The sequence below is a fragment of the Ixodes scapularis genome, unplaced genomic scaffold, assembly GCF_016920785.2.
Source record: "Ixodes scapularis isolate PalLabHiFi unplaced genomic scaffold, ASM1692078v2 PGA_scaffold5__190_contigs__length_132052651, whole genome shotgun sequence".
Lineage (NCBI taxonomy): Eukaryota > Metazoa > Arthropoda > Arachnida > Ixodida > Ixodidae > Ixodes > Ixodes scapularis.
Window position 1 is genome coordinate 73,065,435 of NW_024609880.1, and position 24,278 is coordinate 73,089,712.

At 48.2% G+C, this 24,278-nt stretch overlaps 1 protein-coding gene across 1 annotated transcript in view; it reads right to left on the reverse strand.

Annotated features, from left to right (window-relative positions):
* LOC8040786 overlaps positions 1 to 24,278 on the reverse strand; it is a 741,318-nt gene that overhangs the window by 354,153 nt on the left and 362,887 nt on the right. Inside the window, exon 4 of the mRNA XM_042294075.1 lies at positions 9,723 to 9,872. The gene's annotated coding sequence lies outside the window, so the exon portion shown is untranslated. The remainder of the gene's footprint in view (positions 1 to 9,722; positions 9,873 to 24,278) is intronic.

Here is a 24,278-nt window from a genome sequence, read left to right on the forward strand (position 1 = left end):
AATCAAGAGGGAGGAGGCACGCTTCTTGGAATAGCTCTTCCAGCGAGGCACGTTCCTACACGTCGCAGGCACCCCCCACCAAAAACATCCAAAACCTTACACAACCACGTGGCTTTGAGCTGTCTTGCAGAATAAACGTTCGGTGGTAGAAGGAGGGGGAAGAGGGGGGAGGGGGGGGGTAGGGGGCATACGTGCTCAGTTGCACACGGCCCAAGAAGAAAACTACAAATGAGGCAGAAACAAAAACAGAAGTAAAACAACAAGAAGAAAAAAAGAGACAGAAAACTTTTGGAAGTTCGGATAAATAAACAGTCAGCTTTTCAGCGACGCGGTTTCCGAGAAAACGCCCTTCATATAAGACGGGCAACTTGACACCTCGTAGCCACGTTGCGCGGCTCGAAGGCTGCTTGCCTGCCCTACGCGATGCCGAACCAGCACCGGACGCGGCATGTGGCCAAGCCAAGTCAAGCTAAGCCGAGCGGCAAAAACTCCGCTTTTTTACGCGCGGCATATACACCTTTTCCTGAAGGGCGCAGCCATCTTGAATGTCGTAACTTCTGGTATGCCTTAAATCATCGTTTTGATCTTACTGCGCCGATGGAAGGTGTTCACGAAAACTGCGTGATTGTGACGCATTCTTGTTTTGCCTCACCTATATTTTCTCGCATATTCCAGGCTAAAATACATTACTATCTTTTCGTCCCGCATACCAGATACGGAACCCACGTAACTGAGGACGAAAGGAAACGAAAAAAAGTCCATACGTGCTCGCGAATGAGTTATGAGCGCCTTTTTTATATAAGCGTGCGCGGGGGAGGGGGCACCTAAAAGACAAGGGCCTGCCCATGACGTCATCGCTAGTGGCTCCCCGACCCGCCCTAAGCGGCAAGCACGCCGAAGCGCGACGAACACGCCGCAAGGCGGCAGGCGCGTTTGTCCTGGAGTCGCCACGTGCTAACTCGCGCTCGCTGTGCTAGCGTCGCGCTAACGCCGCGCTCGCTCCAGCTCTTACAAGTTCGGACTCTGCCATACTCGAAAAAAATGTACCGCAAATTGTCCTGCAATTGTGTTGGAACGTGAAGCGGTCTTGATTTAGAGCTAGTATCCTCCAGGCATAATTGTTCTCGAACTGAGCCGCCGGGTGTCTCCAGCCCTTTCCTCTCAACCTCATTAGCAGATTTGACGAGAGTGACTCTCCCCGTCGGGTCGGCCTCTGTCCACAGAGTATATGAGGATACCAAGAGTCGTGGCCGGGCATGAATCGATCTTCCCGTTAAAGTTTGCGGGAAATCTGTATATGTGTGGAGGTCACGTGACATCGAGCCAGTGACGTCATTTTCTCAGCTAAATTTAGCGGAGAAATTGAATCGGTGTTGAGGTCACGTGACGTCAACCATCCCGCTAAATCCAGCGGGGAAACTGGACTCGCGTAAAGGTCAACGCGTGACGTCATTTGTTTCGCTAAATTTTTCTGCGAGACTGAACTTTTTATAGGTCACGTGACATAAAGCCATCTGACGTCATCTTCCCCGCTATATCTAACAAGAAAATTCGCGGTTACGTTTTCTTTTTTTTTGGCTTTATTTTATTTGAAAATTTTGCCTATAAACGTTTCTCGTTAAAAATAAAAAAAAATAAAATAAAAAAAGATCAGGTTAGGAAACAAGTTACCACGTAAGTGATTCGACTGCACCTATATATCGTGGCCGCGCCTCGGGGCATCGATTCATCATTGTCATATTTCGTAAAGCGAAGCTTTTTCTTTGGCACCGCCTACGTTTTACGAGGAGCGTCTATATTCATATCCCGAACCTTTGAAATTACCGTTGTAGCGATACGCGGCTCTGCTAGTGATGTGCACGCATGTGTATGCGTCCGTACAGGAAGCTGCGTGTGCTTGCGTGTACATGTGTCTGCGCAATGCGTGCGCGCGCTGCGTCTATTCTTCTTTTTTTAAAGTCTAAGTGCAACTACACTGCGCGACGCAATTAGCGTGAACACGGCATCGGCACTCTTTTGGATAGTGTGCATTCATGGTATTGATGAACAAAAAATTGCACGGTCTACGTTGGTGTTTAGGACGACCACATTCAAATACACTACCGGTTGTCGTGACGGCCTTTCATTTCAGTTTGGAAAGAGGAACAGCAAAGAATCGGTAATCGCTTGTTCGTGTTATGTCACACACTGTAAGAGTGCGTGTGTGATGCTTGCGTGTAAGGCCTGTCAGTGATTGAGTGACTGTACTTAATCGTCTTTTCCACAAAGTAACAACTACTACACATTTTTATACACATATATCTTGACAGTCATTAGCGCAAAACAGAATGTGACACTCCGATTGTTCTCAGATTGCATGCCGCAACATAATATAATAAACAAAACTATAAGAAAATACAGAAACGGCAGACCCCAATCTGTAAGAAAGCAAGCCTCAAGAAAGCGAAACTGCTGGCAAACAAAAAGAAAGAGAAAAAGGAAAGAACGAAATCTTCAAAACTAAATCTTATCAGGAGCTGAAGTCAGGCTCTACAGCAAAGAAGTCTACGGAGGAGTCAACAACGAGATTCTGTCCAACGTCCTCAACATTGTCAATCTTGCCCTTCCACAAGACACACGAAAACAAGTCAGAAATTAAACATGCGAGAAAAAGTCAGTGCCCGACAAGAACTAAGTACGTAAAAGTGATCATCGATTTCTTGATAAAATCGTAAGCAGCGATAAAACGACCCAAATAGTATGGCGGGAAAACAACAACCAAACATTTGAGAATTCTCCAAACTCCCGAACGCACGCACGGCACGCTGACGTTACAAAACAGAGGTCCCAGAGCCGTCGTGAACTCCGCGAGCACCAAGTTAGGGAGCGCCTCAAGCTCAGCAAACGCCCACAGAAGTAACATTAACGGTATAAAGAAACGACGTAGCAGGATCTAGGCGTTACACCTATAGGTTATACCTGGAGCCGTATCAAAATGGTTTCCTCCTGCAGGACCGCATGCGCGCGTCGATGGCTTCCAAAGTCCATAAAGTCCACGCCGTTATGGCTTCGCAGTTCAAGCGGCGGGCGCTCGACGCTGCCCGCCTTTTTATACGCGCAAAACGAACTCCCCGGCCTAAAGAAAGATTAGATCGACTTCGAGCGCAATTCCGCGCGAGATGCAGGGGAGAGTCGGCTGCGGATGCCGAGGCCCTCTCGCGTTTCGTTGCGTGATGCAAAGGGATTTCTTTCTTTTACTTCGAAAACGGTTATACTCAAAGAAGTCTCGAGGAAAACCCACAACGCCTACTACTCACGCGCACACACCAAAAGCGTGGCGCATTTCCGTAAAAGATAGGCGACGAACGACTGTTGGGTTTCTTAAACATGCTCTGATTTCGTTTTTTTTTTATTTATTTTTTATTTGGTATTATTATGAATATGCGCGTATAATTTTTCCGTTGCTATGAGTTTATACACCGAACTCTGTTCTTCTTCAATGCACTTTCTCTTTCAATATCTGTTTTTTTTTTGTTTTTTTTTTTTTATCATTGAGGATGTTAAGAAGGCAAAACGAGTAGAGGGTATTCACCAAAAATGTTACGTACTTTTTATAATACACCAGGGACTCGACACGTGGAACCGAGCTACGATGGCATCATTTTAAAATGTGTTGCATCCCACTGTAGGGATACCAAAAATTGATTTTTTTAAATACTTTTTTATAATCTTATTTTCAGATTAACAGCAGAAGTCTTAAGTGTCTAAGCGGTACTACTATATATATATATTGTTTTTTTTTGTTTTTTGTTTTTTCATTGGGGGGATGCGGAAGTAATTCAGCAGCCTGTCCGCGTTTTTACCCCTTCTTAATTGATACTACATTAATGTCTTCGTCTTTTGTTCTCTCAATTAAGAAGGGGAAAAATATAAAAAAGGAGGCGACCTTCCAATCCTATCGTCGACGTTGCAAGTACTACCTCGTTTCGTAACTGCCTATATCTATGGTGCTTGTATTTTCTGACACTGCTTTTCTCTGCTATTTGAACTTGCCTTAAAAAAAAAAAAAGAAGAAAACTTGAAAATATTGTATAATTGATTATATATATTGTTTAAATTGTGTGCCACAAAAGCCCCGCGCCATGTACTTTTTCCCAGACTCCCAACTCTGGTTCACCTAGGACTCTAGATCAACACGTTCCTGTGCCGTCTGGACCCGGAACTGGGGCGTTATAAACTTACGCTTACCAAGAACATGTTCTCGCCTTATCTAAAAGTAACGTTGGGGGGCACAGAGTGTGAGACTCGTGAAGCCGACTCCAGCAAAACGTGTACTAACTGAAACAACGTGGACGGACCCCAGCAACGCAGAAACCGCCCTTCTCGGCATCCAAGGGACACTCCCGTCTCTCGCGACCTCCACCAACAAACAGATCCCTGTGGAGGCGGAGGGGGCGCAACATGTCCATAAACAATCTTCTCGGCGGATATAATTGCCAGTCGTCCGACCACGAACCAAAGAAGCCCCCTTCCCCCCCGGCCCGAAACAGAGTCTCAATAAACGCGGGCGGAATTAGACGGCGCAGCACCGCCGGATGATAGGCACCGGGCTTAGGCCGATTAGAAAGGGGAAAGGGGGGCGACCCTTCTAGAATCCCTCCCCAAGAAAAGGTCAACGCGGGACAAAGATAGGTTTCATCGATCGATCCGTCTCTGCCTCCCCACTGCTCGAGACGCGGAAAGGAGCTGCTCCGGGATCCCCCCAAAAGCTGACAGTGCGGTAGCAGTTACGCGCCCGCCGGACCAATGAACCGTCGGCATCTCATGATTCTCATCGCCCGAATCTGCTCTCTGCGCATGGGTATGAGGCGGGAGCGTGATCACGTGACAGAACCGCAGCGACGGACTTGGCGAGCCACCCCAGCCAATGCAGCGCAGTGAACGCGGCACGTGACTAAACGCCCCGAGCATCGCTATGCCCATCCCGAAGGTCCCGTGACGCTAACGCGGCATTGGATATAGCCTTCGCTGCGGTCCATCATAAGATGAAAGGAGTCTAAGCCAACGAGCACGGAGGGTGCACCGCACTGTCAGCTCACGTGGTGAACGGCACACCGCCCAGAGACAAGGACGGCGGGATGGCTCCCGTCGAGCGAACGGAGGGATAACTCTGTGCAACCGGGGAGCCAAAACCGAGAACGCGCAGCCAACGCGGCGGAACCAATCTACATGGAAATCGGTCCCTCCTAATCCCAGGCCCGAGCGCGCGGGCAGCGGCAGCGCTGGTGTATTGGAAGCGAAGCGCATGCAGCGGCTGTAGCAGCAGCAGCAGAAGCTTTCGGCGGAAATCCCCACGGACTCGAAGAGGACCGTCAGCATGGTGCTGCACGCCGGCGGCTGTTATCCGTGCGCTAAGTCGAGGCGGGTCCGGGGTTCCGGCCGCCCGGCGGTTTGGATCCGGAGAGGTCGAGGGAAACACGAAGACGGACTCTCTCCTCCGAGCATGAGCCCGGAAGGGACCCGGGACAGGAAGGAGAAACAATCCGGCAGGATGGCATCGGACCGGTTTAGACCTTAGAAGTAGCCATACAGACAAAAGCATCTTTTTTTTTTTTTTTCGCTCTTTTTTGTTGTTGTTGTTGTTTGTTTTAGAAATGGTGAAAATGGAGAAAGAAAGATTCCCAGCTCTCTGGCAGGCGACACCGACCAGCGGATAAGGGGTGAAGAAGTAAATGGTGACTGGAACCTATCCAAAATGTGCGGCAAAAACGTATGCCACTGCCTGGTGGTCGAAGTGTGGGAAGATGGATACCGACTGGAACGCATAAGACATTAATAATCCATTCGTCAGGCGTGTTTTTGAACTGACCACCGACGCTTCCTCGTCGATATTTTACACGAAAAGTTGCACACTATAACGCGCTTCTTCAAGTTTCTTCTTCCCAAATATGATGGACGCCAGAATGATGCATACCAGGGATGGGCAAAATACATGCAAATATGTATCGAAATAGAAATACAAAATACTTCGTCAAAAATGTATTTAATTACAAATTTATTTACATTTCCAGAAAAGCATTTAAGTACAAGGCACAAATACAACCAAATGTATTTGGTCTCCTCCGAATACTTTTCCAAATACATTCCTCAAAATTTGCGTCAGCGACCTCAGGGCACCTGCAACGGGTTTTTGGGTATCTCGTTTTAATTTTGCATCGCACACTCGGGAGTTAGTGCACGAGGCTCTAGTAAAGTAATAGAAATATAATCACAAAAAAATGTAATCAGCTTGGACATAATAGGACAAAAAAGCAGCAGCTTTTTTTGTCGATTACATTTTGGTATAGACCAACAAAGAACCGAGACGGCCAAGACGCGCAGCACTAGCTAGAGAATTTTTTATAGTTGCAACTCGCACCAGTTACGAAAATCTGGACGACCCGCGCATTTAGAATGTTCGAGGCAAAAATATGGATGGAAATCAGGCTGGAAAGCATCACAAGTTGTCACAGGCACTTATTTAGCCAGTCTGCCTGTGAACGTCGATTTTGTCACTATTCTTGCCCTGGACTTGCACCGTAATCACAGTCACTAAACGCTTGTGCTTGATTAAGAGACACTGCTTTCGGTGCAGAATGTAGTTTCTTACTGCTCTGGACAGTGAAAATAATATCTGAGGGATGTATTTTCAACCACAAATTTGTATTTAATTACAATTGTATTTGAAATACCCACGTTTTAGTATTTAAATACTCACGTCAAATACATTACCCAATTTGTAATTAAATACAAATGCAAAATACACAAAGTATTTGAAATACGTATTTCAACTACTTGTATTTGAAATACTGCCCATCCCTGATGCATACTAATACTCGAGAGCCTCCCTAGACAAGGGATGGATGCATAACATAGGCGAAAGCTTTCTTGGTCAGGTGTGACGCCTTAAAACGGCGGTCTATCCAACGCGTTTTTTGAAACATGTTGCAGAAACCCTGGTTTCAAAGGTTGAAAAAAGAAACGGGGGGAGGGGGGTGAACCGGCCGACCAGAGAAAAAAAGACAAGACCGGTGGTTTTCACCTATGTCCACGGGCTGTCCCCAAGCCTAAAAAGATTCGCCGCAAACCCTGAGGTGCCCGTGGAGTTCTCTGCGCCATATAAATTGTACAGTCTGAGCCCAAGAATTAACAATGAAAAAGAAAAAAAAAGCAACTGAGACCTGCGCCAACAAACACATTGCGCAGTACATTGAATGAGCAGCGTTAGCTGTCTTCGAAATACCTATGACTTGCGGAAAGTTGTATATAGGGAAAACGACCAGGTGCATTAACGACCGGGCGCGCGAGCATGCCCTATCTGTTGGAAGTTCCCCATCGGCTAATCTAGCGATTCACTATAATGGCCGTTCGTGTGCGCCTAATCTTGACGAAACAAATATAGTTGAAAAGCTAAAACAACAAAACTGAGAAAGAATTTTTTGAGGCCTACTGCATTAAAGTAAAGGGCGAGGATAGCTGCGTAGGTGCACCGTCAGTGCGCTTAACTGAGAAAGAGTTTGGCTTTTTGTGTCGGGAGCCTGAATTTGTGTACAAATAGTAAGTGTGTTTCAATAAACGCTCAGTTGTAAGTTAGTGCTTGGTCCTGTATCGTCGTCCTCAAGTGCTTGTTTTCTAGGGGCTCTAAAAGTTAAACATGTACCAACTAGCCCCCCTATTCATTTCACAGCTAGAATACGCATTCTTTCAAATACCCCAACGGTAGGCAATTAATAGGTTGCAAGTTTTTTTTTTTTTCTCTCAATAATATGCAAAGAAAAGGGCACGTGGCATTTCAAAGGTTTAGAAAAGGGACTCCTACATTTAGTACATAAAAGAAAACATACAAAAATAGGAGCAGTGAGTGAAGCCGTGGCAGGGCAACCTATTCATTTTAAATTCCCCCCCCCCCCCCCCCCCCCAAAAAAAAAAGAGAAGTTGCAGGGTTTCAACAAACAATTCTTAGAAAATAAAGTAAAAACAAAAAGAGACTCGGGTTCTCGGGCGTTCCAATATGCTTAATCTGTCATTAAGGCCTTCTCGCGTTTTTTCCAGAGAGGATCGTTTTCATGAGTGGATAAACTCTCGTTCTTCTACCAAGGTGTGCAACACACCATAGGAGCCGCTCGTATGCACCATCAAAGCACGAGTGAGGGACCCCGAGTGGTTCGAAATATGGGCGCGGATAGTTATTACGCCGATAAAATCAGTTCCTCGCCAGAGGCCCATTCAGGCAGGAGCGTTTGCTTACGTATTCTTGGGGTGTGTGCGAATATTCGAATACGAATCGAAACATATTTTCCTTATTCGAAACATATTCGATTCGAAAATTGCAAATTCGGAAGTACCCGAATATTCGGCCAAAGCCGAATATTCGGCAAAGAAGGCGAATATTCGCACAAACTGCGAATATTCGAGCAAGTAACAATAATCTGCCTGCCACGCATTCCCCTATGAATATGATTATTCACTGAGAAAAGCGTATGATCTGTGTGTTATCGGTCTGCTCTGTTTCTATCTCTCCAACGGCAGCAAGACAGGATCAGTTTCGGTTTCTTTTTCACCGAGCCCTTTGTTGTGTCGCGCTTGTATAGCAATATGTGATGTGATTGCGCGTTCTATAAATTGATACAACAAAATAAACTTCGAGAGTGAAATATAGATACAAAATAAATCTCCAATGTGTTATCTAATATAAATGTTTGAAAATTAAAAAAAAAATAAAGCTAGGTGCTATTAGAACATTGCATCGCCATCGACAACTCCTGCCACCCCCGTGCAGTCCGCGCAGTGAAAACTAGGGTCGAGTTCGACCACGTTCGACTTTTTCGAACTTTACGGTGATGTTCGACAAACGGTCGACTGAAGCTCGGCTTTTGTGAACATGCGCAAAAATTAAAAAAAAAAAAAAAAAATCTAGTTGACTCGACCTCGCGGAGGAAAAGTGCAATATTTTTTGGGTTTATTGGCATCACTGGTTCACATTAATAACGAATGAAGGCGTTAAAAGCGCACATTTTCGCTTTTATACGGCGTAAACATATTGATAATCATTTTGTAACTATAAAATAAACTACCTTCTCAATTATTTGTTTCCCGAAATTCGAAATCTACGTGTAGCAGCCGGGCAACACTGTCCATAAGTCGAACTTCTTCAAACTTCAGTGAAATTTCGCAGGTTTCCCGAGTGAAAGGGTCTTTCTACTGGCGGAAATGTTGTCACGGCGCGTAGGGAGCGCTAACTTTCTGAACACATCGAGCAGTTAATTTTCCTACAGGATAATTTGTGATTAGTGCATTGCATTACTAGAAGTGTCTTTAGTCTGCTGCAGCCCAGTAAAATGCAGTTGCATTCATTTATTTAAAAAAGGCACTAAAACCTGCTTTTACCTCTTGTTTTGCAATTTTTTATTACAAGACACATATTCCATATTCGAAGCCCGTTTTTTGTCTTATTCGTATTCGATTCGTATTCGGAACTTTCAATATTCGCGCACCCTAGTTTCCTTACATTACGTTGTAACTTGAGTCACCCCGGAGCATCCCCATACTTCAAATTTCGCGAGCGAGGCTACTGGTTGCCACGCTTCGTACGAAGCACGGATGTCCCGGCGATTTCGGCGTTAGCAGACGCAAGCTCCCGTGGCTTAACGCAACGCGAGCGATCGGCGCTGCGTGAACCGATCTTCTCTCCAAACGACGCTCACCCGCAAGAAGTGACGACCGACGATCCGGCGATGCTGATGGTGGTGGGGAGCGGCGTTCCTCGGCCGACGACCAAGACACCGTGGGCCGGCGGAGATGTACGCGCCGTCACCAAGATAACCCGATCATCCGGACGGAATCGGCGACGCCATCTGCAACGAGAAATCGGCGAATCGTCAGAATGATGGACGGTAGGACCGTTTTTCACCGAACGCGTCCTTTAAGCCGCGGTTCCTCCGCTAACGCATAATACAAAAGACAGTCGGCGTACAGAGGCGTGTTTCTTCCATGTGTGATGGTCATGCCCCAATGATTATAGAAATACAGCCTGTAACATGTTCGAAATATGTGTATGAAGCAAGCCTGCTTGAGGCATATGCACATGCATTATGCACATGCATTTTGACCCCCCCCCCCTCCCCCCCCCCCCTCCCCAAATAACATTCCCGGCTACGCCACTGAGTTTGACCCCGAAAGAATCGTTTCTGCTACGCGTGGAGGCAGCACCAGCTCCGAAGTCCAAGCACTAGTAAACTCCTTCCTGAAAACAATTCTGGGACCTCGCTAAGCTCTGATGGTGACGAACCAAACGCAGCCAGGCAAATATTTTAAGGAAGCTGTTGAAAAGGTAAAAGACGTCTGCAGCGCAGGTTTCCTGCACCGCAACCGTATAGATGGCAAAACGCAAGGTCACGGCTGGTATATATTAAGCAAACTACTGAACACTGGTGTTTTGGATGAGAATTTATATAAAAAGTAAGTCAGAATTTAGATACTTAATACATACATGGCGGTGCGTAAAACAAAATCTGCATTTAATGATAATAATATTTCAGCCACGCTCTAATCTTTACCTGATATAAATTGACTAATATTTCCCAGCCCACACGGAGACTCTACGAGTTAGATATGACGGGAGCGCACTAACGAATTCATAAATGATGAATAAATAAATGAATGTATTAGTGGTTCTGACGTTTCCATAAAACTGCACAAAAAAAATATCCCGCGTAGCAAACTTTGAACCCCAAAACACAAATTGAATTCAGTTGAATGTTCTAATCACGCGGTTTATCTTCGTTAGTCTATCTCCTTACAGATCGTCCCTGCGTAGAGGAAAGCACACAAATCGATTCTGTCGAAATAGGCAATCTGCATGTTTAAAGAGAACATGGTGAGAACGATTAAATCGAACGTAAAACGGAATCGGGTGGCCCGCCATCGACTCGGAGAAGACAGCCGATCGAAGTCTGCCAATCGGGACGTGCCGCAGTTGTGTGCCCATCCCTCTATACATAGAAAGTCGGAGGTTCCAGTCTGGCCGCTCAGATTTAGACGTTCGTTCAACCTCCAACGTCCGACGCTCCGAGACGCAAGCCGTCGCGCTATAATTAGGCTTTCCGTCGAACGTATGTACTAAACACAAAATGGCCATTGAAGGACGCTGCATACCTTTATCAGAAATCAATGGAAACAAAAAAAAAAATAATAATAAAGTATAACGTATGATATACTTTTTTTTCCTCCGATTTTAACGTGAATTTTCCCGCTAAATTTGGCGACTGACAGAATCGGTCCATAGGTCACGAGACGTCAATATTCCGCTAAACCTAGCGTAATCGCTAAACCTAGCGGGGAAACTGCATTGATGTTTTCGCTACAAACGCGAATTTCCCCGCTAAATTTAGCGGGGACACTGAGTTGACGTATCGCCCACGTGCCGCCGATGTCCCTCAAGGTGTACAAGGTCACGTGACGCCACCTTCCCCGCTAAATTTAGCGGAAAATGCACGAACGGGCGGAGGAACGTTTTCTAGAACCGGCTAAATCAATCGCGCACAGCGAATGCATCGTGAACCTACGCTTTTCTTTTTCCGTGCGATTTCTTGGGTCGATGACCGTTAACGCACAGAGACAGACAACGAACGAGCGACATGACGTTGCACTTTTGGCACTGCTTGATTGGCTGCCATCAGAACGTAGCGCCAGCCGCGGTCAGACTTCGAGGGAAATCGAAGAACATTTCAAGAAACCCGAGTTAGGAGCGGACTTCTAAATTTTTTTGTCCCGCGAATTCAGTTATCGCACTTATTTCGGGGCAGAGGGAAACGTAGGCCGCATTCATTTTTTGAAAAATACGGGCAGCGATTGGCGCCGGACATATGCGGCGATGCAGGCTGTTGTCCAGGGCGTCGTGACGTCATTGACGGCATCCTCGAGCCAGCTTAGTGGCGAGCGAGGGTCATGTGACCCCGCTCATGACGTCACTTTCGCAGGTTTTTATTTCCGCTCTCGCGCTTTCCTATCCTCGGCGCGCCGGAAGGGGCGGGTCTACGTCGACATTTGAATTGGCTATTATGAGGCTTCTACTAATAAGATTAAAAGAAACCTTCAGACAGATAATCTTTAAGCTGTCTATATTACAACGCTTAATGTTTGTTCGAATTGAATTCCCTTTTCAGCTTCCCCCTATTGTGAAACGGAATATGGAGCACCGATAATTCGCAATTTTATGTTTGTACAAGCACCGAACCTAAAAAGTGAAAACCTCTGAAAGTAGAAAGCCCACTTCGCAAGATAAGTCGGAGCTCCGAGCACTCCTTCCGGTCGCCACAATAAATATATATATATATATATATATATATATATGAGGGACTAGGATACGTGCGCCAGCAGTGTTTCGGAAAGACGTTGCATATGAAAGGCCGGGTGGATAATATCCTGCCATCTTTCACATTTTCGGGCCGTTACTCACAGGAGAAAGTATTTTCAGTTGCGTCGAATCAACGGGTAGTATACATACACAACAGCACACATTTCTCGGACGACTGCCAGAGATTTCCTGGGAAGAGTTGAAAAGCGACCCGTGTTTTGCGTTGACAACGCAGCGCAGGAGCGCTCAAAACAAGCCTTCGTATAAAGACCTTGCGCCGGTGAACATGTCGTTGGCAGGTTCTGGCCCGCCCTGGAAACTATGATTTGAAAGTCGAAGACTTCACCCTTTTATGTCTGGCTGGCTGCCTGTTGGTCCGTGGTTTGCCAGCTGTCTGTGCGTTCGCGTGTCTGTGAATTTGTCGTATCATTCAATGCGTATATTTGCAGTATGCAGGCGAGAGTATGGTTACTCATTCCATCTTGACCGAACGAAGCCGACAATATAAATATAAAAATTGGCTATAAGAGAAAAACATTACGTCCAACGTTTAACGGCATATTTCAATTAATAATCAACTTAAGACCTAAACATACGTAAAAAAAAAAAAAAGATTATTCGCAGTGCCGCTGCGTAATAAAACATATACTTAAGGTCCCTATATGATCATGCGCTCCTGCAGCGCAAAACAAACAGGGATCATCCGAGCAAAGTTAAACCATAGTGAGCCCCTAAACTTAAATCACCCCACCAATCAATGAAACCAATATAAATTCAAAAGAATACAACTCCCAGTAGAGACCGCTCTTAAGACCCGGAAGTGTTACACGCTTGCTGCACGAGGCAGAGCGCGTATCAAGTGCAGGCGGGAGGCAATGTAAAAGCGCGGCGCGACCACAAGCTCAAGGCACCCCGTGGCCCCTGCCCGTGCGTCTCGCGTCCCGGGGGGGCATTTCGCCGTACGCAATCAAAACGGGCGTGCGCTAGCAATAAAGTCGGAATTTCACTCAACGCGCTTTTTAACCCTCTCTTGGGAAAGAACGCACGAGCACGGGCGTGGAAAAGGTGAAAATAAAATACAAATAATGATATAAAAAAAAAATAATGATGGAACAGAGAGCGCAAAAGCGATGCTTTTATGGCGTCCGACGTTAAAGCGGGGCTCGGTACCCTCTCAGATTTTTGAATTACTTTATAATTTTTCTCGTTCTTCTCGCTTTTAAAACTGGATTTCTTTTTTTTTTTTCTTTTTTTTTTCTTGGGGGGGGGGGGGGGGGGGGGACTATTATTATTAGTGCAATCATAGTGATTTCGCAGCGAAATTCGGGGTTTTATATTTTGCAGTCGACGCGCAAAACGTCGCTGAGATTAAAGTTCTCCCTCGCAATTGCCCCCGTCTTCTTGCGTCAAAGAAAGCGCAGCAAAGTTTTTGTGCGTTTCTACCTGTTTTTTTTTTTTTTTCGTTTTTTTGAGAGGGTGACGTTTTTCCTCGCAATCGCGATATATGAGAACAGAAAAGAAATTCGACGGACGCGATCTTCTCATTCACTCGGATAGAAGAAGCAATTAGCTCCCCCTGGGGTAAAAAATTCAATAAAGAAGAAACAAAAAAGCCAATCTGAAATTGAAGACGCGCTCCGTCTTCGCAAATTTTTTCACCCCTGATTCTTTTTTCTTTCGTTTTTCGCCGTTTCGAGAGAAGTTTGCGTCCGTTGAAACAGGAACCGCGTCGCGAGCCAATATACTTAGCAGTCTCCTGCCGTGCCGTGTGCAAACAGCGCGAATGAATCAAAGGATCGGGAACCGTAAGTAGTGAGAACAGAGTCAATGCGGCAGCAGACAGCCGCAGCTAGAGAACTCCGTCGACGATTGATATCGACCAACGCATCACTCTGGGTGGGAGTAATGAAGGAAACTGATGCTGTGTAAAAAATGTTCTGTTTGGCAACACTAGAGGGCATGGTGGCCAGTGTAATGTTGCTAGGCTAAATGGCGCAAGCTAACTCCCGATGCAAAGGGTATAACCACTATCATCCTTTCATAGATATATACATACATACATGCCTCCGTTTGGGTAAACAAGTTCATTACGAAGTAGGCTTCTTTTTAAATAGAAACCCGATGTCTGAAACGCTCTGAAGAATAGCCTCTATAGTTCCGAAAGATAACAAATTAACTGCAATTTCTTTGTTTAATGAGCTTATTTCACGATTGCAAGAACGATCGAAAAACCAGATTTTTCATCATTATGTTTCAAACGAATGTTTTATGCCAAGAGAGAAGCTTTATAGAGGACCAGGATATCGAGAGAAACGCTAAGGGACTTCTTTCGTACCGCTGTGAAGTCCTCTACCTCTACTGCGTCATGCATGTTAAAAACAAAAACAACTTCAGGCCTGCAGCTGTACTGCAGAAAGTACATTTCTCATCTCCAGCATGAGCTCATGCCGCCATACAAGGGCGGACCGACCCCACGCAGTCTCAACTTACAACTTCAGGTCCCCTCTATTTTTGCGCTCGTTAAAACAACCGTCCATCATTGCGTTTGCCAAAGCCACAATAGGGGTTAAAGCAAGAGTTGCACGAAACCGCGGGGCGAAGACTCCGAGTCGTCGATAGCGTCGTTTTGTGCTAAGCCGAGGTCGCAGCCACTAATACATCATACAATAGGGAGTAATCACTGGCGGCCATATCCGTGTGCGCTGCTGCAGAGCGCGTGCTGACGGCGAGCTTCCGCAGTCCTTTTGGAGCGTGCATTTAGCACCATCAAGGTTGCCGGTCTTAGCAGGCTATTAATGGCAGCTCGTTCTGAGCATGCGCTCTAAACATCGCCCTCAAATATGGCGTCCAGTGAATACCTCCTATAGACAATCTTCACACACTGTCCAAGACGTGTTTTTTTTTTCCTCGTATGAAGGTCCCGTCACATTAATCCTACAAAAACTGTCAGCAGTCGAAGCACACATATGTATGAAGCAAACATGTCGGAACATGCCTGAGGCAAGTCCGCACATAATCCCGGAATCATGCGTGCAGCGAAAACCACGTCTTTTGTGCCACGTGGAAGCAGTACGTAACCGCAGCTTTAAGCCGGGGTCACACTCCTCATACATTGTGCAAAAGACAGTCTGGTAACGCGAGTCACCGAAATATCTGTGGTTCGAATGCCGCATACCAAGGTTCTCCTTGAACTCATTGCCATGCAGCATTCGGAGCACGGATCTCGCGGTGACTCGTGTTTCAATCTGTGTGCGGAATGTCTTTTGCATGACGCCCCGCTGGTGCCACGTGCGTGCAAGCACATGCAACGTGCGAGTGAAGATAGCTTTGGCAAGCTTGAAATCGCACGGGCTTTCGCGCACGAGCAGAGACATGGCGGTGGCCAGTCGCCTGTAGGCTTGCAATCGTCTATGGGAAGTATTCACCGGCGGCCATAGCTGTGTGCGCGACTGCTGAGCGCGTGCTGATGGCGAGCTTCCACAGTTCGTTTGCAACGTGCATTCCGCACCCTCAAATTGCCGGTCTTAGCAGCCTATAAATGTGGGCTCATTCTGAGCATGCGCTCCGAACAGCACCCACAAATATGGCGCCCAGTGAATACTCCTTGTAAGCAGTGTGACCCAGACTTTAGGACACAAAACACAGTGGTGTTGTGTCTCTGAGCAGAGCTGGGGATTTGTTTTTAAACGGGCTCGCCTTTTGGGGATTTTGCTTGTAGCACTACCAGCCGCCACACAGTTGTGATTTTTCACGAGCAGTCGGCTGAAGAACACGGACGCATTGCAAGTAAAAGCGTGGTGGGGATTCTGACACCGCTTAGCTAGACTACACGAAACCAGGAATGGAGTGTAATAAGCCGCGAAGTCGCTCATCCCTACAGTTAACGACGGCATAAGAAATGCAGGCTGTTCTGTGGCCATTATTATGCACGACTAGATGTTATAACCAACGTTCGTGCCTTGAATAGAACCAGGGGTTCATTGATCGAAAAGGGGGGCGTATTTTTTTACGCCCGAATGGCTAATGAAGCCCACCACCCACCCCGAGAGAAGAAACGTTAACGCTTGCGCACAACCGGTTTTTTTTTTTTTTTCGTGTGTGTGTGTGTTTGTGTATTTGGTTTATATTAACGAGGTAAAACCCACGCATACACAAGCACAAGCTCAACAAAGTTTTCGGTCAGACAGCGTTCCCATGAACAACCCCCACCACCGGAACAAAGCCAAAATCGATCACTCGATCAACGGAGCGGCAAGCAAGCCAGCCGCGCTGCAACGAACAGCCGCAGCAGCGTGCATCCGACAGAATGCTGCAGTTGTCAAATCCCCTTCCCGTTGGTCCCAGAGCGAAACAGGCGGCGGCGACGACGCGCATTAGGCGAGCAGCCACATCCGCGAAAGCTACGCTCTTACAAGAACCGTTACTACGAAGCCTAATTAACACCGCTCTGAACCCAGAACTCCCCCTCACCTTGCCTCGCTTCCGATCCCCCGTTCCCGATGTCTCTCGGCCGCCGCGCGTCGATTTACAAAAACAATTAGGCCAGGCCATGAAACTTTCAGGCGGTCTTAACGATACACGCCCACCCCTCCTCGGTCGCTGTTGGAACGAGACAGTCGTAACCAACGTACGGGTTCCGAACGGAAGAACCCGTCTCGCTTTTTTGTGCGAACATTTTTTGTTCCTCGTCCTGCCAATCAATAATTTACCGCTGCGCCGTGGTGTCGCCAACCCTTCACCCTCCTCTCCCTCCTCCGCCTCCCCCACTCGTCCGGTGGACTGAGCAGCTGACGACGTAGCGTGTCGCCGAAGACTCATTACATCCGCTTCGTCTGCCGTCGACATCCGGTGCCCCGCGGGCCTTTTCACGGGCTTCTCTCGGCCTCCCTTCCGCACGTGGAGAGCAGTGCAGTGCCCAAGCAACCGTGGCCGCCACGTCAACGTCTCTCTCTTGGACGAGTCGCGGCGACGCAACACAAATACGAAACCTTTTTACAGCTGTAATAAACAAAACAACGCGTGACGCGACCCGTTACTTAAGTTTCCAGTCCACTTAAATATTTGTCAAAAAACGTGATAAACCGAAAGTACAGTAATTATGCACGGCTATAAAACAAAATTTATACGCTTTGGAAAGAATTATTGAGGTATATTTCGAAGTTGCTAAAGGGAGGCAGGACCAGCATACGCGCGCAAAAAGCGCCACAAAAAAAGTACTCAAAATGTTTATTAGCATTCTATACATCAAATAATGAACGTGGTCCAGTACGCTAAAAATGCGCCGAGAAAGTGAGGGCGAGGAGGAGACGAGAAAACGCGGGGACGCCGAACCGTCGACCTCCGATTGAAATTATTAGTGGGTAGACCTAAAGCTAGCTGCCTTTCGCACGCACTTCACCTGAGCATGTGTTCCCGCTGAACGAGCGATCCTGCAGCTGAAGCGCGATAAAATTGCGAAGTCGCGCTTACAGCTACACGGAGGGGTTTCCCCTCTTCGAGCACGGCGGACAAGCTTTCTTGTTGCCATTGAAGCGAGAAGATAATGAAGCCGTGACTACATCAACCGTATCTCTTCTCTCACTCTCTCGGGGTCTTCACCAATGTAGGCGCGCTCCAAAGTCCTTCTCTCCCTCTTTTTTTTCCTCGTACGATCTTGGACCGTGTTCCGCGTCAACATCGTCGGTCTTCTCAGCACGCATCAGGGCCCAAGAAGCGTCCCGGAGTCTCTCGGCGCCTAAACATAGTCGGCTATGATGGGCCTTGATTGACAGGCGAGTCTCCGAGGGTTGTCCCTCGTCCCGCGAGACGCATATTTATAGCGCCGAATCGAGCAGCCGCCGCCAACCGTCCGCGCCGGCGACGACGACGACAGCGACGCAACAGCGCGGGGAGGCCCGAGTCTCGTCGGGCCCAAAGAAGCGGCCCATTTTTCTTTCGCCGCCGCGAGACTTGATCGAAGAGCCGATGGCCGTCGATGGCGCGACACGGGGGGACACGGTTCTCAGCATCCTCCGCCGCCGCTGCCCCGGCTCCTCCGCGTTTTGCTTTCATTTCCTGGTTTTCATCCGTCTCCCCCCTCTCGCTACATCTTCCCTTTCCGACGCTTCGGGCGTCCGCGCGCCTTGTAGGGAATCGGCCAAGTGCGAAAGGCGCCTGCATCAGCGGTCCTTGCGCAAAGTGTTCCCCGACGTCGAGTCGTGGAGGTTGAGACGCTTTCGCCGCTCGCTCGCTCGATGTTCTTCTCTCGACTGACGTGTCGTCGTCAGACAGGGCGAGATGGAGCAACTCGTTGCCATGCAGACACGGTCTTACGAATTTTGCTGTTGTTTCCTTGTTCGGTAACGCGTCTAGCGAAAAGGTTCGTTAAAAAAAAAAACAAAAAAAAACAGCAACTTGGTGCACACTCTCCCCGGAAACTTTTTCCGTGTTGCGCTAGGGGAGCGCTTGTCGCCGGGGCAGCCGAACAGAAGAATCTAGGAGAGGCGCTAAAGCTGTCGGTAGGATAAGTGTCGTCTGATTATCGTCGGATCTGATGCCAGGAAACATCGGCGACTATAGTTACTGACGGTTTAAGAAACACGTGGCGTGACTAATCAAGGATCGTTCACACACTTTAGACTGTTTAGAACCGTGTGCCTTGAAACCTCTTAAAATTTCTTACGACGAGAAAGTACACTCGCGCCACCTATCGGGTAGCAGTGGAACACTCGGCGTTCCCGTATGTTCCCTTCTCTTTTTCTTTTTCGCGCATCGCTTGCTTGTTTTTTCTGTAAAACTTTTTATACATGTTATAAGCGACTATTCCTCATAGGCAGCACGTACATTTTACCTCGCAAATACCCAAAAACCTCCGCTCTAGTTAAATGCGATTACGGGGTCACCGCATGGATGGCGCAAGCGTGCCAGTATGTTCCCTACTCGTTAAGAGATTTGAAGAAGTTTTAGGGCACGTGGTCCTAAGCAGTCGCAGGTGTGTGAACGGGACTTTAGGCTTATTTTCCCTGCTTCGCGATTCGTAATTTCGGCATTCTCATCAGTTAACGATGGAGCCGTTGCAGAACAATTAAAAGATGCTTGAGATTCCCTACGCCCTGCATTTCTTAAACTGTCAAACTATAAAATGCTGAAATTATTGACCGATTAAGGTGTGTGACATCACGCTAGCGCAGTGGCACTAAAACGGAGCACGCGCAGATGTTTTCGCGAAGGAGGTTCACGAATATTTTTTCATGGCAAAACGTGCTCTTTACGAACAAAACAAAAAAGATGGTGCAGAGGCAACCGAGATAGCAAGCTTTCTGAGTTAGTCTCGTTTTCATTTGAACCTCACCACCCGCAATGATATACTCACTAAATTATGGTCAAGAACTGGAACAGTGATGCAATTCGCGACAGGCCACTATCTCCTTACGCGAAACCTGTCCAACCCCCCCCCCCCCCCCCCCCCCCGAATAAAAAAAAAAAAAAAATATGCGCGATTTTAATGGGACGTACATTCGCGCTAGCAAGTACGCCGAAACTCAAAGGTATTTACATAACGAAGTAGGCCTGAAGCACAATTCACGTTCGATCTAGATAGTCGCTGATTGAAAAAGCGTTTGGTTTCGCAAATAGGGATCGTCTCGCAATCTCTCGCAAACCACCACAACTGCTGCTTCATGTCGCTGTGATGAATAGAAAGCGGTCCACGATCGTGCTGCGTACATTTTCACATGGATCACTGGTGTGCGTTCTCGGGTAATCACGACTGCGCAATGCACGTCAGAAAGCGACAGGTGAGCAGTCGTGCTGCACTGGTCAAAGTGGTCATTTACAACGGAGACGCCAGACGATAATGAAAACGTAACTTCCCCATGACTAAATATTCAAACATAGAGAAAAATGAACTTCTCCCCTCGGTATATTTCGTCTCAGTCAATATACTTACCCTTCCCCAATATCCACGGGTCATCATTGCTGTCGAGTGTTGTCCTACATTTAAACTAGGTTAGGGTTGATTCCAGCAATATCTACGAAGTCAAACGGAGTCGACCACACGCATAAATGGTACGAGGGATAACCCTCTCATTTTTCCCGTAATTTTTCGTTTCTTCTCAGTCATGCGTTACTATAACTAGCATTATTATTTCGACTATTACTAGGATTACTCGACACGGTTCGGGTTCCAAGAGATTCGGAACTTACGAAGACCCGAAATGTCCGCGCGCCACCGGCTCGGCCTCATAACGAGGCGCCACAAAGGGCCGCGCGGCACTCCCGGTGTGGATGGAGCGCGGTGCATCGACCGGGCCTTTGTGCGCTGCGCCCTTCAGGTAAGTATAGATTAGGCACGCGGAAAAGCTCCGGAACCGTCAATGTTCTTTTCGAAGCCGCACTTTCATTCTTTCTTTTTATTCTTTGTTTTTTTAAGCGTTCTTCAATGCTGGGATGAAGGTTCTTTCGTGAGGTCGTCGCCGCTCGATACAAAGGGCCCCTTTGAGATCGCCACGCTATACGCTTGTCGACGTCCGCGCCGCCGGCGCAACTATTACCGGGACAGGACGTGAAACGTTGCGCGGCGGGAGAAAGGGGGAAAAATGGAGGACGCCCATGCGACCCGCGGAGCTGCAGAGGACACGCAGAGCGCGAGTAGCAGAAGGCATGTCGCCGCCACGCAGTTCGCGATCCATTGTACACAAAATACTAAGAAAAAAACGCGAGGCCTGCGCAGCCTAGCTAGCGTCCGCGTCGTCGCAGTCGCGTCTTGTAGCGTCTCAGAACGAACGCCAAGCTAGCACGCGGCAACGCCAAAGCGAAAGGGTTCTGCCGCAAAGTTGAGCATGAGCTATGTTGGAAGATGGCGTACTTTCGCGTCTTTATACGTTTATTCTACTTTTTTCCCTTTGCAAAGACACGGAAACACAATACAACAAGAACGCGAACAGGGGATAAAACATTCGAAAATATGACCGAAACGAAGGTATACATATAAAGCGAGCGAGTCTGGGATTCCACCGATACTACCGATTCCAGCTCAATTATGAAAGTATCGTCATCATCGTAAATTTTTCCCGAGGGCCCCGTACGGGAAACCATATAGTGCCGAGCGAACCACGAGGCTCTGAGAATAGGATTTTAGTAGATCGTTCCGATAATTCCGACAACGATTCGCGATGCCTTGCCGACGTCTTCGCGCATGCATTGTAGCGTTATCGGGTACCGTTAACGGGGTTATCGGAACATTGGCCATACAAAAACTGTCTCCAGACATACTCGAAGTGTACGTACGTATGAAGCAGGCAAGCTCTTTCGAATATGGTTGAGGTGTGTTCGCAGATAATAGGGAGGTTTAGTAGATCGTTTTCAAAGGCCCGCTACCGCTACGATCGCGCGCTTCAGAGCATGCATCGAAGTGGCAGCGCGAGCTCCCGCTACGATTAGCGTGGCCTGAAAACACGGTCTACTAAAACTCTCTATTATTTACGGACAGACGCTCGAGCACTTTTAACGTCCTTACGCTCAAGATCTTTCTCTCTGTCTCTCTTTCTGACACCCACAGGCACATTAATTTCACACCACGTAAAGGAGAGTCGCCAACTCGTCGGAGAGCGCCAGGGGTCAAGCGTCGGACAGACGGGACCGGCGCAAGACGACCGGTACAACGTATTCCTGTTCCCGACGCCGCGGAGGTCACGCTAGGACGCCCGCGTTGAGGAGGCGCCGTCCTGCCACTCAAACGGGGCCGCCGTCGCCGAGACCTGACGAGCCTGGCGCAGCCACCGCGGAAAGAAAGCCACTGCCCGTGGGAGCGACGAGGGCAGCAGCAACGCTGTCGCGGCGCCCTAATTATTGCCCAGCGTCACCTCGTCGCCCGCGGGCTGACAGCCGCTGACAGGGCCGCTGACGCCGCCGCCGAAGCAACAGTAGCAACAGCCGTTGGCGCTCTATACGCGCGCCGAGGCAAGTGACAGCAGGGGGGGGAAGCTGCCTACGAGCTGGACCACCCGGGAAACAGCTTTGTGTCACGTGGTCACTGTTCGTACAAATACCGTCTGCAGACATGTTCGAAGCTTACATGTGTATAAAGTAGACATGCTTGGAACATGCGTCAGGCGTGTCCGCACATAATTAGGACATCATGTGTGCAGGAAACCCCGTGTCTTTTGTCTTATGTACGAGCAGCGTGTGTGACTGCGGTTTAGTTGACAGTGTGGTGAAAGCGACGTGTTCGTTGGACCAGCCATACGTGTATCGCTCACCGTGTGACTACGCTTCCGCCCCATTATATATGAACGCGCAGAAAGCGTTGTATTGTGATGAAAGGGACGCGTTTGATTGGTCCGGCGAGGGCGAAGCTCCCACCGCGCTGTCATCCTATATACGGGTGAACGGGGTGTAGCAGACGACGCGACGTCACGCCACGCCATCTTATTGTTCACGTCCGTGTCTCACCGGGCAAAACCTTTTGTCTTCTGCCCACGAGGTCCTGCCGATGGCGTCGCGTCGCTGCCGTCGGCTCGTCTGCCGCCAGTGTCTCTGTGAGCGGGGACGGCCGAACAATCGGCTCAATCTGGCTTCAATGGGTCTCGCCGAGGGGGAGGGCTCTCGAATGGCGCATTCAAAATGCACGAGTCGACCGGTAATCGGGTGGCCGGGTCCTTTGGTGGCCTCTTGGAAGCGGACAGCCCGGGGGACGACGACCCAATGAGAATTGGGCGGCAGAGCGGAACTCGCCGGGTTCGTGCTCTGCGGCTCTCGAAAGAGATGTCTTCCGACGTAATGCATTCAGATGCGGTGAACGTCAGCGAGGTACAACGGAGAACTGACGAGGCGGCGAGGTACATAAACTGCAATGTAACCTTATAGACCGACACGCTGTTTATAAACAAGCCCTCGTTTGACCACACCACGTGCGGGCACCGCACGAGCGCAGGAACCGAATTCGCGTGAAGTGATTCATCTGCGCATGCGCAATGCCGTCGACAGTGCCACCGCCGCGTGTTGGTCTATAGTCGGTGACGGGTAAGAGTAAAGTGGAAAAAGGAGAAAGGTGCTTGCACTTTACTCCTAATCAACCCGTCACCGACTATAGTAACTTAGCCTAGTTTTGTCGAATTTCGACATCTGTCATTCCGCGGTCTAGCCTACGGTGCCATCAAGCAATTGCTGAGCTACTGCTACAAAGTTTTGCACGCTGATAACAAGGGTATAATGTCATTAAAGCGAGAGTGGGAGCGATGGACTCAAACCTAAAACATGCGTGAATGTCAAGTATAGCTCCTGAAATTACTGCGTTAGCTTACTGTCATCTTATCATTTAATCCGTCACGAAGATATCGGTTGGTTTATTTAAATAGCGATAAATATATCCTTTCGTCGAGCTAACTGTCTTCACTATCTATCACTCGGTAAGGATGATAGACAAAACTCACACTATGCCTTCTACTCTGATCCGTTTGAATCAACAATATGCCCACATATTTATCACTAAAGAAGTGGAAAAGATATTGCAGTCCGGCCTAAAAAAAAAGTCATTCAATCAGCACATCGTGAAGAAATAAGTATTCGTCGGAAGCGGTGAGTTGGAGCCGCTAACCCTCAATACGAGCGCGCGACACGCACGAGCTCGACGCAAAGGAAGATTATTTTCGGAGCGAGGATACCTAGACCTGCAGTGATACAATCTAGCTAACTTCGGCACGACGCAAAGCGGCTTGATAGTGCAAGCGCGTTAGCGAACAGGCGAACCGGTTACCAGCGAACGTGGACCGCGCCCGAAGGGCTGCGCGTCTTCCGATTCAATCGGGCGCAGAAGTGCGAGTCACGTGACTTTACGAACGCACACAGCGGTCCATTCGAGGATGAAACGAAGTACAGAGCCGAGCGCAACATGGTCGCTTCCTGCGAAGCCCCCCCCGGCTGTATT